Raw genomic sequence first — 16,703 nt, forward strand, 5'->3', positions numbered from 1 at the left:
GGCGAGAGCCGAGCCATAAACACAAAGCGATATTGCGAGGCAGGAAGTTTCTCTTCTACAATGCTCAAAAAAAAAAGTGGTTTTTAAATATGGAGCTGCTTTGCAAAACTTCGCACCACTTCAACCTCCATTTGGAAAATCCAGAGGATACAGAGTAGCAAAAGGAGCCCTTAGTTTCACGGGCATGGTGAGGTAGTTTAAATGAGCGCACGGCAGGGCTGCCCTGCTCGGTCCGTCACCTCCCCGAGCCATCCCGGCACAGCCACGGCCTGGAGCAGGGCTGCACCTCCAGGTAGCACACCACCTTTGAGCAGCCTTCCAGAAATTCCAGAATTTGACACCAGTGCAAAAATCTGCTTTGATCTTTGAATGTGATCTTTCCATGGAACGGGGGACCACTTTTATAACCCCATCAGGTGTGAGTGAGACCAGAAACCTCCCGCACGCAGACGGAGCAGAGGACACTCGGCACTGGCAGGACTGATCTGAGGATGCACAAATCATTTAATTCTGGGTGTGTTTGATAAGGAAATGGTTATCTTTGCAATTCTGTCAGCTTTATGATTGACTTTGACATTTTAATATCCTATTTCAAAGAGTTAATGAATAGGTTGTCTTCAGGGCTTCAGCAAATTGCATAAAAGAGGATTTACAAATGAAATCAGGATACAGCAGGAATTCAGCACTGCTAACCTCAGCTCAGGAGCCTGAAATGAGTCACAATTCATGTTGGCACAGTGAATGAATTTCTTTAACATCTCTTTACTATAAGATGCATGACTTTCTGCTGTCTGTTTTTACTGCCTTGACAATAGGACCATCAACATCACCTCATGATACACCACTAAAAAACAAACCCCCAGAACTTAACTTCTGCAGAATCATTTGTTTTTATTTATTGTCAAGGGAGAGGGAGCTGAGTATTTTCCTTGATGAGAGGTAAAGTAGAAATCTTCTAGAAGTTACTCATCTTATTTTCCACCAAAGTGGAACAACAAATGCAGATTCAAGGGGCGACAGTTTATTTAAAAAAAATCACCACTCCTGCCAAAATAAGTCTGACTCTGAACATTTGTATTCATCTACTTTGTTGCCATCTCAATGTTCAAGTGTATTTACTTAGGAGGGCTGAAACAGAGACAGATTACATGATTTGGCAGATGCTTCATACACCTTTTAGCTAAGGCTATTTTCAGCATGACCCAAATAAGCAACCCTGGAGTCAGTGGGAAAAGCATTATTCAGAGATCTGTGCTGACTGTTACAATAATCATCTCATTCAAGGTGCGATTGACCATCTGTCACTGAGCTTGGGGATTTTTCCATTGAAACATTTATAAATAGTCAATTATTTAAGTGTTTAAAATTAGAAGACATTTGGGAAAGGAGCATCAAGAGACTTGGCATGTATTTCTCAGCATCCTCCTCCTCGCAGCTCTCAGCTGCTCAGCGCTGCTATGAACTCTGGTTATAATAAAGCCATGTCCTCACTGTGAAGGCTTCCCCACTTTCCAACTCTTAGAGGTACCCAGCTCTGAAAAAAAAAAATCCAACAGCCATGTGCTCGATTAGTTATTGCTGTAGAAGAAACCTTGATGAGAAGACAATGATAAAATATTGCATGGGGTAGCTGAGAAATACCAGGGGGAGAGAAAAGGAGAAAAACCATGAATGAGAACTACCTCTAAGCTTGAACTCAACAACAGCATTGGTTTAGCTAGTTGGGTAAGCCGCCTTTGCATGAATGTCACTGCAAATGAACGACAGCACCGTTCTCTCCAGAGGAGCTAAATCACATCAGCACTAACACCAATAACAGCAGGGTTCAGAAGTTTCTCCCCTTCCCAGTGGGACACCTGGTAGCCCGCTGCCTGCTGGAGCACGCTTGCTGCACGTTTCCCCTCGCAGAAACACTGTACTGAAGTTTTGGATTTGCCCCCAGCACTTGACACTTTTCATAAGGAAGTCACCGCTTTGCTTACCAATGTCACCTTAATTTCTCTTTTTCACAACACGAACCTCTTTTGCTTCAGGATATTTCAGGATTGCCTTCAATAAATATGGATGCAAATGTATTCATTTAGAAGTTGTATTTGTCATTCACTGTTACCACTGCTACAGAAGCTACAAAGACATTCATCTACAAATTTCTTATTAGGGATTTCTTCACTGAAGACAGGTACTTGATCTTCCAGTACAATTTTTTGCCTTTTATAAAATAAATACATGAAACAATATATAATTCAGTCTTATTTTATGTTCAGTGGAAAGACATCCATACTCTGAGAAGTTACGAGCTACCAACCTGCCTCCTCAGTCTAAGAAAGAAATTAAACCTCATTCCTGGCAATCCCTTAGAAGTTGCTTTTCAGAGTGTTGCCAGACCACGGATGCCACAAGGACCCTTTCCACAGGGCAGGGACTTCCTCACAAGGACCTCCCTGCTCCAGGCTGAGGGACCTTCACGTCTACAGACTCAGGTTTCTGCTAAGCCCTGGGTCACCGCCTTTTAAATCCCACTGCTTCCAATCCTGCTACTGAAGGAGGCTGTCAGCCTTCCAAGGAAGGATGCACCTTTGAAACCGGCGGACGGGGTTCCTTTGTTTAATACCCTTCTTCACCAGTCCAAATGCTCCTTAAATTGGCTCTGTCTGTACCAGGCCAAGTGGCCACTGTCCTATGGCATTATATCCTAGACTGATTCATCCAAGCCCTTCCCAAACATTGCAGATATAAGTAGCTTTATTATATTCTACAGCAAAATCATACAGGAAGCCTCCAGAATAATAAGATCTCCGCATAATCCTGAATTTCATTATGTACGCTAACGTTAAACAGAAGCTTTAAAAAAATCTACTTTTTCTAAGAGACCGGACAGGGTCAGTGTTTTGGATGGAGACAAGGAAGGAAGCAACCCCAAGAAGAATGGAACACTTCTGCACTAAAACCCTCCTGAATATTAACGAAGCCATCACCAAAGAAGCTCCAGCATTAATGAGTAGCATGATAAAATATGACTTCAGCTTATGACATGTTCAATCGCTCATTTAATTTTTATAGGAGTTGATTAAGATGCCTTCACTTGAATTTTATACTGTTTACTATAAAACATTACCCTTCAAAAATCTATCGAGACAAACCACACATTTACCAAGCCGTTAAGTAAATAGTATTAAATCAACAATACCCAGGATCCCAAAATGCAGGTCATTTCCATGTATATTGATTTTATTTCCATTTGCTACAATAAAAGTTTTGTCTCCAAGCAAAAAAAGCTATTTTATCAAATTGCTTCACTCCTTGAAATACTGTAGTTCTGCAGTCACTACACAGGGCAAACTTGCCCTAAGTGCTTTCCACCAGACATGCCTCTAAGAGCCGACTGAACCGAGTTTTGTACAAAATAAGGCCTGAGTGGATACCTGCCCAGGGGACAGCAGAAAAGGAATAGAGAAGCCATGGCAGGCAGCAAAGCAACGTCAATGAGACACTGCTCTTAGTGCTAAAATGCATGCAGGGCTACTTCTGACATGCCAAGGCTTTGTAGGCAGCCCGCACGAATGCAAAGGCGTTTCCCTTTGCGTGGTAGGCTTTGCGGCAAGAAACCCGACACAGGCAGGGCTACCCTTGCTTTCTCCCAGAGCGTGTGCCCCAGGCCAGGATGCCAAGGCTCTGCGCATCGCTCCTCCCCAGCAGCTCTAAGCAGGCGCCAAGCCCCTCATAGCTCCAAACCTTGCTCCACGCACTATCACCCCTTTTGCATGCTGTGACCCCACAGGAGCACTCATCACCACCAGATAATCATTTTGTTCCTTAACTAACAGCAAAGGCAGCAGGTGAGCTGGATCCATCGAGCAGCTGGATATCAGTGCCAGAGGACTTGTGTCTTTACCCAGGCAAGTCACATTTTATTTTAGCACGCATTCTGCCCCACATCACAGCAGAGAGGATCATACCAGTTATTTGACGCTGGATCAAATTTGTCCACTCTCCTACTGATTCTCCTCACAGAAGCCAGTCTCAGTCTCTCACATTTCCATTCGCTGATCTTTTTTCGTAATTAGGTATTCTAAGATGCTTGGAAGAGTCGCAGTTCTCTAAGTGTTCCTCATTAATATGTCAATGTATTATAGTTCTTATTACTTCAGTCTGGTGCTGGGTCTTCAGTAAGGTTGGAGCATACTTCAGGCTAAACAAGTTATAAATATTCCAGTTCTGACTTTGCACTGCTGAGTTACTGCAGGCCATTTAATTTCCTGGTACCTGAAAGCCCATACCTTGAGAATGAGTGAGAAACTAAGGGATTCACAGAGAATACAAAATGACGAAAAGGTCAAGCTTCTGTCACACCTTGCACAACCATAATGAAGCCATGAGATGAACATATCTTTGTCCTTGCAAAGACAAAACAAAACCAGGCTTGTCCTTTCAAACCATGTACGAGGAATTTCCTCATTAATATACATCCTGAATTCATATTTGCCCGTCACCACTTAAAATTCAGAAGGTATTTATTAACTAGTAATTCCAATTAGGACGGTCCTGGATGAAAACTATTTAAAAGCACATTTTGTGAGTGTTTGATTTAGTCTATCCTTTTGCCAACAGAATAAAGAACTGCTCACTTTTCCAATCTATAATAATCATTTTTGGTTCAGATACAGTAAACTAAAATTTAATTGCTATACAGCCTAACCCTGTCCACAGGATCTATATTATTCAATATTTTCCAGAGGTTTTGCATACATAGACCCAACTGCTTTCTTTTTCTGAGTTTTATAAGCTGGTAGTTTATCCTTCATTATAATAAGGACAGCAATCAAAGGAGGTTACACAGCCACTGCCTTGGAACACCATCAGATGCTCTTGTATTTAATCAACACAAAATACATGCAGTAAAGCCACCGGCCAAATCCCAGCCTCATCAGCACAGCACAGCTGCCTGAAGTGCTCTTGTAGTTGAGTGTTACAGCCAAGGGTTTTAGATTCCTCCAGAAGTTTCTCTAGCACAAACCAAATGAGTATGAGGGATGGAGAAGGGATGCTGTAGAGATTACTCCAGGAGCTTTTTTGTACTTAAGAGCAGCCTCACCTTCACTAGGCTTCTACTTGTGGTACACATAACATCATTGCTTCAGAAACGGCCACTGTTTTGTTTATGTTTGGGGATGGCTCCTCCTTATCGATAAAGTCAGGAAGATACCAAGGAGACTTGATACAGACAAAGCTGAGGTGCTGCCAGAGGATTGAACTACGATAGTGTCAGTAATTCAGGTCAACTGACCCCCCTTGCCATGGGAGGTTTGAATGGCAATACTCTATTCTAATTTGAATTACAGTCTGAAAAGCCAAACAAATGTGCTCTTCTGCATAGTCAATAGGCAACAATCCTAGCACAGCAGTCAAACAGCACCCAGATGTGCTTCCTCTACTCCTGATTCAGCCTCTGTCTTCTATAACCACTGAAACACAACACAGTACTGCTACTGATAGAAAACAGAGCTTTTCCGGCAAAAATATGCCTGGGGAGTAGATGGGAGATAACACTACTGTGCTTCTAAGTAACTGGAGTATTTCTTGCATACTGATAAATGCCAGAATCTTTCAGATTGTCTGACTTAACAGGCTGATCATTTGTCTGCCCAAGACAAAAATAAACCAATTAGTGGATGAACAGACTGAAATTCAAGCCCCCCCTCCCCCCCCTTTTTTTTTTGGATGAGCCCCCAGAAACAGAGCACCAAATCCTTGACTGTTCCAGCATAGCCCCATGAATAGCCACAGACTTGCCTCAGAAATTGGACACTAGTGCCTATTCCTGCGTATAAAATGCCTTCTTTTAAGAATTATTTTCAGCTTTGTTAAACAATAATACTGCTTAACAACATTATTGTTCTCACTTCAGTCTTTTCAGCAGCATGAAACTGAGCAATTCTTGCCCCTGTGATTGTCTACGTCAACACGTGCCTCTAGCCTGAGCAACAGCAGGGTGATGCCTTCTCATTCCCACCAACAGAACATCAGCTGGGTGTATCTGCTTCTTGCATGGCACTAGATTTTGATGCTGTTAATTATCGGCAATTTACATGAAAATTGTGGGGCTTTGCCTTTTATTCCTCACCTACACTTAGCACTGGTGATAAAGTTCAGAAAGCTGCCTTGCCCTTGCTCTTCCTACCAGGAGAAAACATGCAAGAGATCACTGTAGGGAGAATTTTTCAGTTGACTTCACTGGGCCTTAACAGAAACAAGTGGAATGTTCCAAGTTCCTGGAAGATTCAACATGTTTTTCAAAACAAATACCCAGCAAAATTACCCATTAACTAAAATACATTACTTGCAAAGGATAACAGTCAATAACAATGTCTCCCTGAAATCCAGCCTGTTCAAATTAACATTGTTTAAACTTCAGTGTCAAGTATCTGTTGGATAAGAGCTGCAACAGCACTCAGCATTTAGCACTCAAGCTTCCAGTATTAAAATAACCCATCACAGGGAGAAGAAGGGGAAAGAACCATTCTTCAAAAGTTTCCCTTTAGATTGCTTCCAATGGCTCAGGTTTTTCACTAGGTACAAGTGCACTAACTGCATGGCAATTGGCTCAATTTCTTGTTTTGTGATTTAATTAGCCTTGAAGATAAGATGAAGTGCAAGCCCTTTGCAGCTGAAGGAAGAAAAGATTTTATTCCTGAGCTTAGAGTATTCTCACTGAACAATGACACTGTAACCACTGCTTCTTCTTCCACTGCAGCCCAGGTGGCCCTTACACCAGTTGATTTGGCAGGGAACAGAGAACAAAGCTAAGCGCTCATGGGCAAAGAAGTTCTTCAGCAGAAATTGCTGCTCAAGTAGCAGACAGGGATCTCAAGTATTTTGCACATTGTGTTCCACCACAGTTGTCTGATAGTGAGCTGATGGTGACATTTCATACTTATATTTCAGCAGCTTAATCCTGGCATAACGTATTTAAAGAACATTTTACAAGAGGCAAGCAAGTGTAATTCAATACAGTAAAAAGCATCAAAGCTGTGAAAGTGGAATGAAAGCACAAATACTGGAAGGGTAAACTGAGAAGCAGCTACTGAGGCCAAGGAGTCTGTAAGCAGCAGGTGGAGCAAGCCTCACCATGCCCAGAACCACGACTGCAGCAGTTTCTCAAAGTCAGAGGAACTTGCTTGTTCAGAAACCAATGTAAATAAAATCGGATTCAATCAGAGACTTTATCTGTGTTCTAGGTATAAACAAGTTAAGAAAAAAAGTATTTATTCTGCCAAAAGATTTTTTTCCAACTCTAAACCCAAGTTTTCAAAAACAAAACAAAAATACTAACAACAAAAGAATTAGCTTCAGATTTATTCTTTGTACAGAATAAAATTTCTACTAACCCCATGTGGCTAAGGAGTACATGCATATTTATCAACTACGCAGGAAGTTTTGCTACATCTGTTATCAGTTTTTACATGATGTTGTGTAAGAGCATCCCGGGTCAAGTAGGTCACAGAAATGACAACCCATATACTGCTCCTTCCAAAGCCCTCTCAAGCTCCATTTAGCAGAAAGATCCCGATCTATCCAGATGCCAGCAGCCCCTGGTGCAGCTCCGAGTGCCATTTGCTCAGCTCAGCAAGGGCTGCTCTCCAGCAGAGCATTGGTAAGTAGCAGCCACAGGGGGGAGATGAGAGGCAGAGCCTTTCAGTACTTATTTTCCAGGTACAATCAGACAGATACATCACGTTCTCTGGCAGCTGCCAGTCTCACAAGGAAAGAATTGAAATTTTGGTGCAAGGCTTACTAGTCAGGCTCTCTTAAAATGAAGAAGCTCTATGGTGTTTTTAGACACTTGTGTGCTACTGTGATACATGAGGGCTGACAAAACTGAAAAGAAAAAGGGTTTCAGAAAACCAAGCTTTGTCATGATAGAAATCAGCTTAAGAGAGACTTCCATACCTCCACATCCATAATCACTTTAAGCTAACACAGTTTCTGGGCTAACGATTTCCAAAATGTCAAGAAAAGCAGCCCAGACAATGTTTAATCTCTGTTTTCAGAAGCAAAATGACAGAAACACACAGCATCCAGTGAGACTCCGAGAGAAGAGGACATGCTCGGGTGAAAGGGCTCTGGCCAAGGCTTACCTGGCTCACACCATCTCGCTGCTCCTCTCCCTGGCTGCGCAGAGCTCCCCTGGGCTGTGCATCACTGAGCACTGCTGAAAGACCAAATGTGACTTCAGTTCTGTCTGATTCAAGACTTAATCCAAAATATAGCCCAAATAAGGTTGCTCTCTGCCAAACTCCTCTCACTGGATCACATCAAACCTAACCCTGATCTGAAAGACCTGACCTAAGAGAAACCCTCCCGTATTTCTAGACTGCACCCAAACCCCAGGGTTTATTGCACACCTGTACACAATCAAGTCTCCTGGCAGCCTAATCCCTCTCTGCTTGCCCTCCTCTATTCTTGCAAGCAATACGATTCAGCTGGAGCAGGACATTTAGCCTGAGGAATTTACAGGCTTTGACTAGATCTTGTGCTGGGAGAATAACCAGATTTACAGAGTGATTGACAAGGTATCGGCAGCACGGGCAAGAAGTACATCAAGAATTTTTTAACTTGTTCATGGTTTATAGACATATAAAAAAAAAATGTTAACTCCAAACAGATAGACCTACAGTAATCAGCAAGCCTCAATAAAGAGACAACGAAGCACCCGATAAGAACCTCAAAATTAGCAAAGTCAGTCTCCCAGCTCTCCTACAGCGAGCAGCTCCCAGCCAGGCCGAGGGGGACCCGGCGATGGCCGGCGGGCCCAGCCCTGCCGCAGCCCCGTGTGGAGGCGGCAGTGGTCCTGTGCGCCTGGGAGAGCGGCAGAAAGAGGGAACAGGGCCCCGGAAAGGCCTGAGGCCAAAAAGCGAGGAACTCTCCAACAGCAGAGGGTCCCAAGGCGCCAGCCACAGGACGTGTGCCCCCAGCACGGCTGGCACGAGGGGCTGCGGGCCGCGCTGCCAGCCCTGCTCCAAGCCTGGGGGCCGCCAGCCGTAGCCCTGCGCTGCCCAAAGGCTTCCTGCTCTCAAAGGGCTGCACCGAACTCCACTGCCTGCTCGCGCTTACCTTCCTCCTTCCAAACCGCATGTCCCTGATCCCTCCTCCCCCAGAAGTTACAGAGTGCCAGCTGGGACGTACAAAGGAATAAGAGATGAGAAAAACAGCATTTTCTGAAACAAGCACCAAAACTGATGTGCAGCTTTTCAGGAAAAGAACAGCATAGGGATAATGAGGTTTTAAGTAGGTGCCATGGTTTATTACAAATTTATCTTTATTCATAAAATCTCCCACTAGTAATATTCCTGGCTGTAGTAGGGAATACAATATCAAATTAAGTTCCAAATACTTGAGTACAGTCAACCACTAAACCACAGTGCAATCACTTTAACAAAGTGATCCAACATAATTAATTCTTATTTTCATAAAATAAAATTAATCTTCCAATAACATTGGATCGCAATATCACGTTGGAGATCCTCAAGGTGTTGTGACAGTTTATGCCTTTAATGTACGTCCCGACTGTAATTTTGCTTTTAGTACGTAAAGGATGTGGATTGATTTCTTGTTTGCCTGAGTGGCAAGTCAGAGGAGGCTAAAATGGAGGAAAGTTAATCGGACGGTCCACTCAGTCCTTTATACTCAGGTACAGATATGAAAGATTAATTGAACAGAGGTCCCACTAACTTGTGTTTATCTCTCGGTGCCATGTCCTTCATGATATCAAGGTCTCACTGGGATCTCAGGGACAGTTTAACGCGAGTATGACATAACCCTTGAGCTGTGTATTCAATTTAGCATCAGCGAATGTATGGCAACACATGAAAGAGGGCTACTTGGGGACAAACCCATAGCATTCAGCTCAATGCAGCTGCTGTCTTCTTTGTAACTAGGTTTGTGCTGTGCTACCCAAAGCTTTTTTTGCTTAGTTTTAGATGAAGAAGTTTCTGCATAAACTGTGCTGTACATGTTGCCTCCATCATGATCTGTGACTGCCAGAGCATGTCCAATTATTCCATTGAATTCAGCAGTTTCAAAGGTTGTTTAGATGTATCTATGCCAACTGCTTCCTTTTGACTTGCTTACTTTGTTAAGGGGTATTAGGGATAAGAAGAAAGAAGCCATCTAATTACTTGTTACCTGCCAGGAAAAAAAAAAATGCATACTGAGGTATCTAGGTTAAATGGGGAATGAACGGTTTTCTCTTTCCTTCAGAAGAAGAGGGAGAGCAATGACAAGGCATGGGTATGAGGAACGCCACATCTCGGGGCAGGGGTTAACAGAAATCTTGTCTAACATATTGATCTGAATTTACAATAGTGCCTGTTTCTTCAGTGCAGGGAAAGATCGGTGAAATTTTCAAAACCTTTGCACAGTTTAAATGCAGATCGTTGTCATTTGCACTCCTGACAACAGCAGCTTAGTGTGGGTGTTGCCTTCAGAGGTGGACTGGCTCAGGTGCATTGCCATTAAGCGGTGACAATGACATCACCTCCCTTTTTTACCAATTAACCTTTAACTTAGCAGCAAGATGACAGTCGAGACCTGTTACAGGAGATGGGATAACAGAGCTTTTAGGAAGAATGAGATACTGCTCTCCCTGGCCCTGTTACAACCCCACTACACTGCACATGCTGGGTGGTGTGGGCCAGATGACAACCAGGTGCTGAGCTCACATACAAGCCCAGAAGAGGAGCAAAACTCGCCTTTTCCCTTCAGTGGGAAATAGTGTATTTGTAAAAACTGCAGGTTTCATTTTTCTTTTTTTTTTTTTTATTTAGTTTTCAAGTCCACTCCCTTCCAACAGCTAGTTAAAGCATATCAAAGTTATTTCTTTCCCTCTAAGAAGTTTTCCAGTTGCATTAACAGATTCTGCTCTACTGAGCTTCTGAAACAAACTGTTGGTGATATGCCTTGTGCATTGCCTTTTCTTCCTGTTGGCTTTCTAATTCCTTGCTCACATCTCTGCTGGAAAGTGTAAGAAATCGGGCGCTTGAAGGGATGACCACTTAGCATAGCTGAGGAAACCACTGCATCATGAAAAGTGGAAAAAAGACATTTTAAAGAATGAGTAGACAGTTTTGTCTTGTCCTCCCTTCAGCCAGATCTGGACAAAAGAGAAATATGCAGCACTGAGCAAAGCAGGGAGAGCCACGATGTTGTCCCAGCTCAGACCTTAAGAAACTGCAAATTGTTTTTTCTGGAATTTTAGATTTTTTCTTACATGTTCCATCTTTTTATTAGCCAGACAAAATTTTATGTATTTTATACTTATGACTGCTGCTTTCTTGATTCAGGTGTGGTGGAAGAACATTTTCCAGCTCTGGTCACTGCAAAGTCACATTACAAAGCAGTTCAAGTCTACAGAGGTCAACAGGCACTTGTGGCAGAATGTTATTGTTTTTTCAATACCAAAAGTCCTCACCAAATTTGTAAGGTTCAGGGTTTGAATCTGTTTCACCTCACCTGTAAGGTAATATAATCAAATGTATAAATATAAAATAATATATAATGTTTATAACATTTATATCATATATAATATTTATAATATAAATATATAAATCAAATATAACCAAATGTTTTACTAAGATAACTGAACAGTCATGTAGAGTAACCCAAGCTGACTTTGGTGTTAACAGAACTGGTAAATGGCAAAATTAAGCTTAAAACTCTTTGTCCACATTCGTGGTGTAGGTTTCCTGGAGGTGATGAAGCTGGGTTATAAGAGGTAGACAAACCAATGAACAGTGAAAAATCAGTCTTAAGCCGGCTGAAACTAGGCATTTACAAGAAAAATTCCCTTTGTAGTATTGTTGTTGTTGTTGTTGTTATTATGCATGGCTCAAACATCAAGTGGAAAATGATTGTTTGACTGCTGAGGTGGCTGCTCCCAGGAAGGTATAAAACATCAATTTACCTCTTGGGAATACTTCCAAAAAAAGGAAACAAAATAAAATAAGCCGTTAAAAACAGGAGGATGTATATGAAAGGGATATTTTTAAAAGTTAATATTTTATTACTATTATTGGTATGCTCTTAAAAAATTATACTATATAAAAATCTTCCAAGGCACAGAAAGACTGTACTTAAAAGGACACCCAACTTAACAGCAATACTTCCTTTTTTTCTGGTCGTTTCTGTATTTCTTCCTTTTGCTGTAGTTCACAAGAAATTATTCACTGCTTCCCTGTGGGCTTAGCGTTATCCTTCCCATCAGGTTCATTTACTCCTTTGCTTCAGAGGTGAGCTCTGCTCAGATTTCAGATCACTACTTTATCACTCTAAGGAGGAGAAAGCCCTTTCTGGACAGTGAGTAAGGGACTATTCTGCAGGGGTAGTAACAGGAAAATAAATGTGTCTGGTTGTAAGGACGTGAAAAGCAGAGGAGTCAGCACTCCTGGGCTCAATTGAAAGCACAGCATCTGTGTGCAACCCTGAGCACTTTATCTGCCTTATTTAGCTTCCCCATCTGTAAAATGGGAATAGTAGCCTCACAGGATCGTCCCAAATCTTCATTAATTAATACTTACATGAGTTAAGGATCTTTAAATCTCAGATCACGTTTAACTACTAAACATATTACTAAAACAAGGAGAAATAAAAGTCAGATATTAGTAGGATAAGGGACTGAAAGGGACTTAAATCCCTAAAGCACCTCATATTCTCGGTGGGATTACACAGATCTGAACCATCGCCCATCCTGCTCCCCAAGCAACAATGCAGAGCCACAGCCTCCATGGGCAAATTGTGCCAGTGCCCAAGTGCCCTTAAATACAGCAGAAAACATTTATTAATAACTAAAGAATTCTCCTTTGCTGCAATTTAAGTCTATCTGTTTTCACACTGCCCTGAGTGGACATGGATAACGGCTTAATGCTTTGTTCTGTGCAATATGCTTTTACATAATTAAACACTTCTCATGTCCCTCCTTGGGATTCTTGCCTCTAGACTGAACAACATCAGTGCTTTCTTTTTTTCCTCATTAGCATGTACAAGCATTTTCTTGGGAACTGTCTAGAATAATCCTACTCTTCTGCATCACTGCCCGCGTTATTAAGGAGAGTGTGAACAGGAGAATTATTCTCAGAGTATTCCACAAATTCTTGCTCAGTTAAGCCTTCCCCAGGGTAAATGGTCTTATGAGATGCAGAGTAAATACTGTGAGGATTAGTCTCAAAATGTTTCTCAACTTCGAAAACTAGCATTAGTGCAAATCAGTCATAACCATGCTTGGCCTGGTTAAGTCTCTGGGTTTTAACAAATATTTTCACATAGGAAATGATTTCTAGGAATGACTTTTAGTCCAGGAGTTCATTGCTTATGAGATAAATGAGTTTAACATTTGAATAAACAGACTTGGTCCCTCTTAGGGATAAGGCTGTATTACTGTTCTGTCGTGTACCTGAGAGGCTGGATCTTGTGAAACAGTGGCTCGAGGAGGGGAGGGGGGGACACAACATGGAGGTGCATCTGGATAAACTATTTAATTAAAGGAAGAGAAGGAAGGATAAGTTTTCTTCCTGTGTAGCCATGTTTAACTTATTGTTTGCTTTTCTTCATTAGATAGAAACCATACATGGGTAAATACACAGATTATTAAAACAGTCAAGCTACAAAGAGAACCACAGTAAGTTTCAACTATCTTGTTAAAAACACTGTTTTTCTTCTGTGTTCATGAAGTACCAAGAAGTTGACAGTCCCAAACTCTGAACAAGTACTACCAAGATAAACAGGTATTTTAATAACTGGCTTCTGTACATGGCTCATTCAGATGGAATGAAGCACGGTCATCTGGAAAGCTTTCTGAAGACCTGCTTTTCCTCTGTTGTAAATTAGTTGGGTCTCTTTTAAAGCAGAACCCTTATTCTGAAAAATGGTCATGTGCATAGGGAGGAGGAGATCTAAGAGCAGGAATAATTGGACTTACCTGTTTGATGACCCTAAATTCCTGATGCTTATAAACCTACTTTATTTCTCTTTGGTTTTTCAAAAACATAGGACTTAAATTGATAGCAACCTCAGGACTTGCAGGGCTGAACAATAAGCAAGCAGTAAGTACACTTGACTTTTAGAGCACAGATTAATATTACTGTGTTCCTTAGCTGAAAATTGCCCTTCTGACAAATTTTCTCTGGCTATTTTTCCCCGCTATGTTGTCGTTGTCTGAGGGAGTAAGAGTCTATTCTAAGAATTCTTATAATACATTTATCTGGAGAAACTAGGAGTAAAACCTTACTCGAATGAACACCTGTTCTCCTGAGACAGCAGCAAAGAGAAGGTTTTGTCACACAATGAAGTGGAAAATAAAGACAATTTTTAATTCTGATTTAAAAAATCTTGCTAGAAGGATGCACAGTGTTATGTCCTTTCTATAAAGTCATTCTTAGTTTTCTTTCAAAATATTTAGTTTTAGAATATGAATGAAATGAAAATTTGAACATATACAAAAGAAAATGACATTGGAAACATTAAGTACTATACATGTGTTTGCATAATTATTATATTGTGCAGTAAAATGTCTAATCAACCAGACTTCTCTAAATAAAAGAGCAAAAACACTTCTACATATGCTATGAAGGAAGGAAGGCACTGAATGCAGTTCCACTAGAGAGGTTTTGTGGTTTGTTTTTTCTTTTTTTCTAATTAGTATAAATTTTGCAGTTCTTTAAGTTTTCAAAGCATGGTTTGAAGTTCTCTAAGTCTTTCCATTTGAAGGAATTTGAGGCACTGCGTCAGGGACCTGGCACCTACACTTCACAGCAGGTGTAGGAGTGTGTCAAAATATAAAACGATACTTCTGACTACTGCCATCAAGAAATAAATAGCACGTTACTCTGGCTCACCTTTACTCACAGGCCACAGCTGCTTTCCATCTTCTGGGTGTTTTGGCTTCTCCAGTGCTGCCACCTGCCCCATACCTTTCTTTTTAGCATCTCAGCAAGACCTTGATGTGCATGAGTAGCGAACACATAAGAGTACAGAAACCTCCACCTTTCAAATCCTTCTCAAGACTGAAATTTCCTACTCCTTTGCAGAAGATATGTCTGAAATAGGAAAGCATAAAGAAAGTAAGAGCAAAAGAAAAGAGGGTTTTTTGGCATACATCTCCTGCACACCAAGAAGGATTGCTCCAGCAGGTCATCCAGGCTATAGCCTCTTGACCCCAATTGACGAATGATGCTGAGCAGCCACTGAATTGACAGAAAAAGCCTCCAAAGGTCACACTATCATTCTACACAGAAATTTCTCCCAGACTTCAGATCCAGCAGTCAGCTGACCCTGTGTTTGCCAGCCAGAAAGTCAAAGACACAAAAATTCAGGTTATGCTCTGAGATGTAAATGATAGGTTAAACTTTTCTGTTTTTATAAAACTACACATTTTATAAAAAATTGATAGCTTTTCTTCAACCTATTCATAATGTACATTCTCTAGATTTCCAGTTAAGCTTTTTTTTTTTTTTAATCCCTAGGTTGAAACTTGCAATTTTCCTCAAAATGAGCTGCTCAAGAGACCTGATTAGATTAGAACTCAAGCAAACAATGATGCTTGAGTTGACACCATCATTAAAGCTGAGTGTGAAAGTCTGCACTGTAATATTGCCGTAACACCAATGCCTTGCAGTCCTATAATGTGCACTCTCATAAGATGCTTCCTCATGTTGTCCCATAAGTGCAAATAGGATTCATTTTTCTCCTGCCTGGGAACTGTGAAGACGTATGATTCCTGTTATACTTTATCAAATGTTGTTAATAGCATTGCACTTTGTCATAAGAAAATGACTCATCTGAAGCTGCTGACTGAAAATACATAGAAGACAAAAGTCTCATATCCACATAAGCAGAAAGCACAAATCTCCTGCTAAATTTGGGTGAAACTGGCCACACTATTAAAGAATCAAGGTGGGAATGTGCAAACCAAGAGGAAACTAAGAGGAAGGTTTTGCCGGTCTGTTACACGTGATCTGTAAAACACTTGTGCCTCTGCACATCCGAGACTGCAGATACCCAGGAACTGCATTTCTGGATAACAGTCCTGTTATCCAGAAATGGGTTTCTGACTTGAAACACAGATTTTTCAATTCCTTTTGAAGTCTTGGACTTTATTTCTTCGTATTACTCTATTACTAACTTCTCTGTGACAGAACTTGTCCACAATGTTGCTGAAATGTGCTGACCTGTGATATGCTGGGACTGCAGCTTAAGTGAACAAGGATTTTCAGTTTCACGCAGGTTTGTCTGAGTTCACAGTACCACTTTTTATCATTCACTTCTCATTTTACAGAAAGGACTATTGCTTGATAAGCAATGTCTTCCTTTTTTTTTTTTTTTTTCATTTTCTTTTTTTCTTGTTGTTGTTGTTGTTTTTTCCTTTCAGGACAAAATACCACATTGGTCCAGATCTATTAAAAACTGCAGAAACAGGAATGGTGCACATGTGCATCAGCCTCAAATCTAAAACCAGCTGATGTGGCCCCAGCACGGACCAACGCATTGAAAGCACGCCAGGCATATTGTCAGGTTCAAAGCCTCTCTGTGAACCTAGCTGATTTTCAGCCACCTGGGTTGCTGTTTAGATGCAACCACAGTTGAAAGACCATCTGCATAGCAAGATGCTGGAAACGAAAACTAGAGTTCACTAGTATGACAGCAAACCTGTAATA

At 41.3% G+C, this 16,703-nt stretch overlaps 1 long non-coding RNA gene across 1 annotated transcript in view; it reads right to left on the reverse strand.

The window, feature by feature from the left end:
- LOC310902265 overlaps positions 1–16,703 on the reverse strand; it is a 135,140-nt gene that overhangs the window by 78,717 nt on the left and 39,720 nt on the right. Inside the window, exons 2-3 of the long non-coding RNA XR_014586593.1 lie at positions 14,886–15,086; positions 8,136–11,508 (exon numbers count right to left, since the gene is read on the reverse strand). This is a non-coding gene — a long non-coding RNA (uncharacterized lncRNA). The remainder of the gene's footprint in view (positions 1–8,135; positions 11,509–14,885; positions 15,087–16,703) is intronic.

Source organism: Anser anser, assembly GCF_964211835.1.
Source record: "Anser anser genome assembly, chromosome: 7".
Classification (NCBI taxonomy): domain Eukaryota; kingdom Metazoa; phylum Chordata; class Aves; order Anseriformes; family Anatidae; genus Anser; species Anser anser.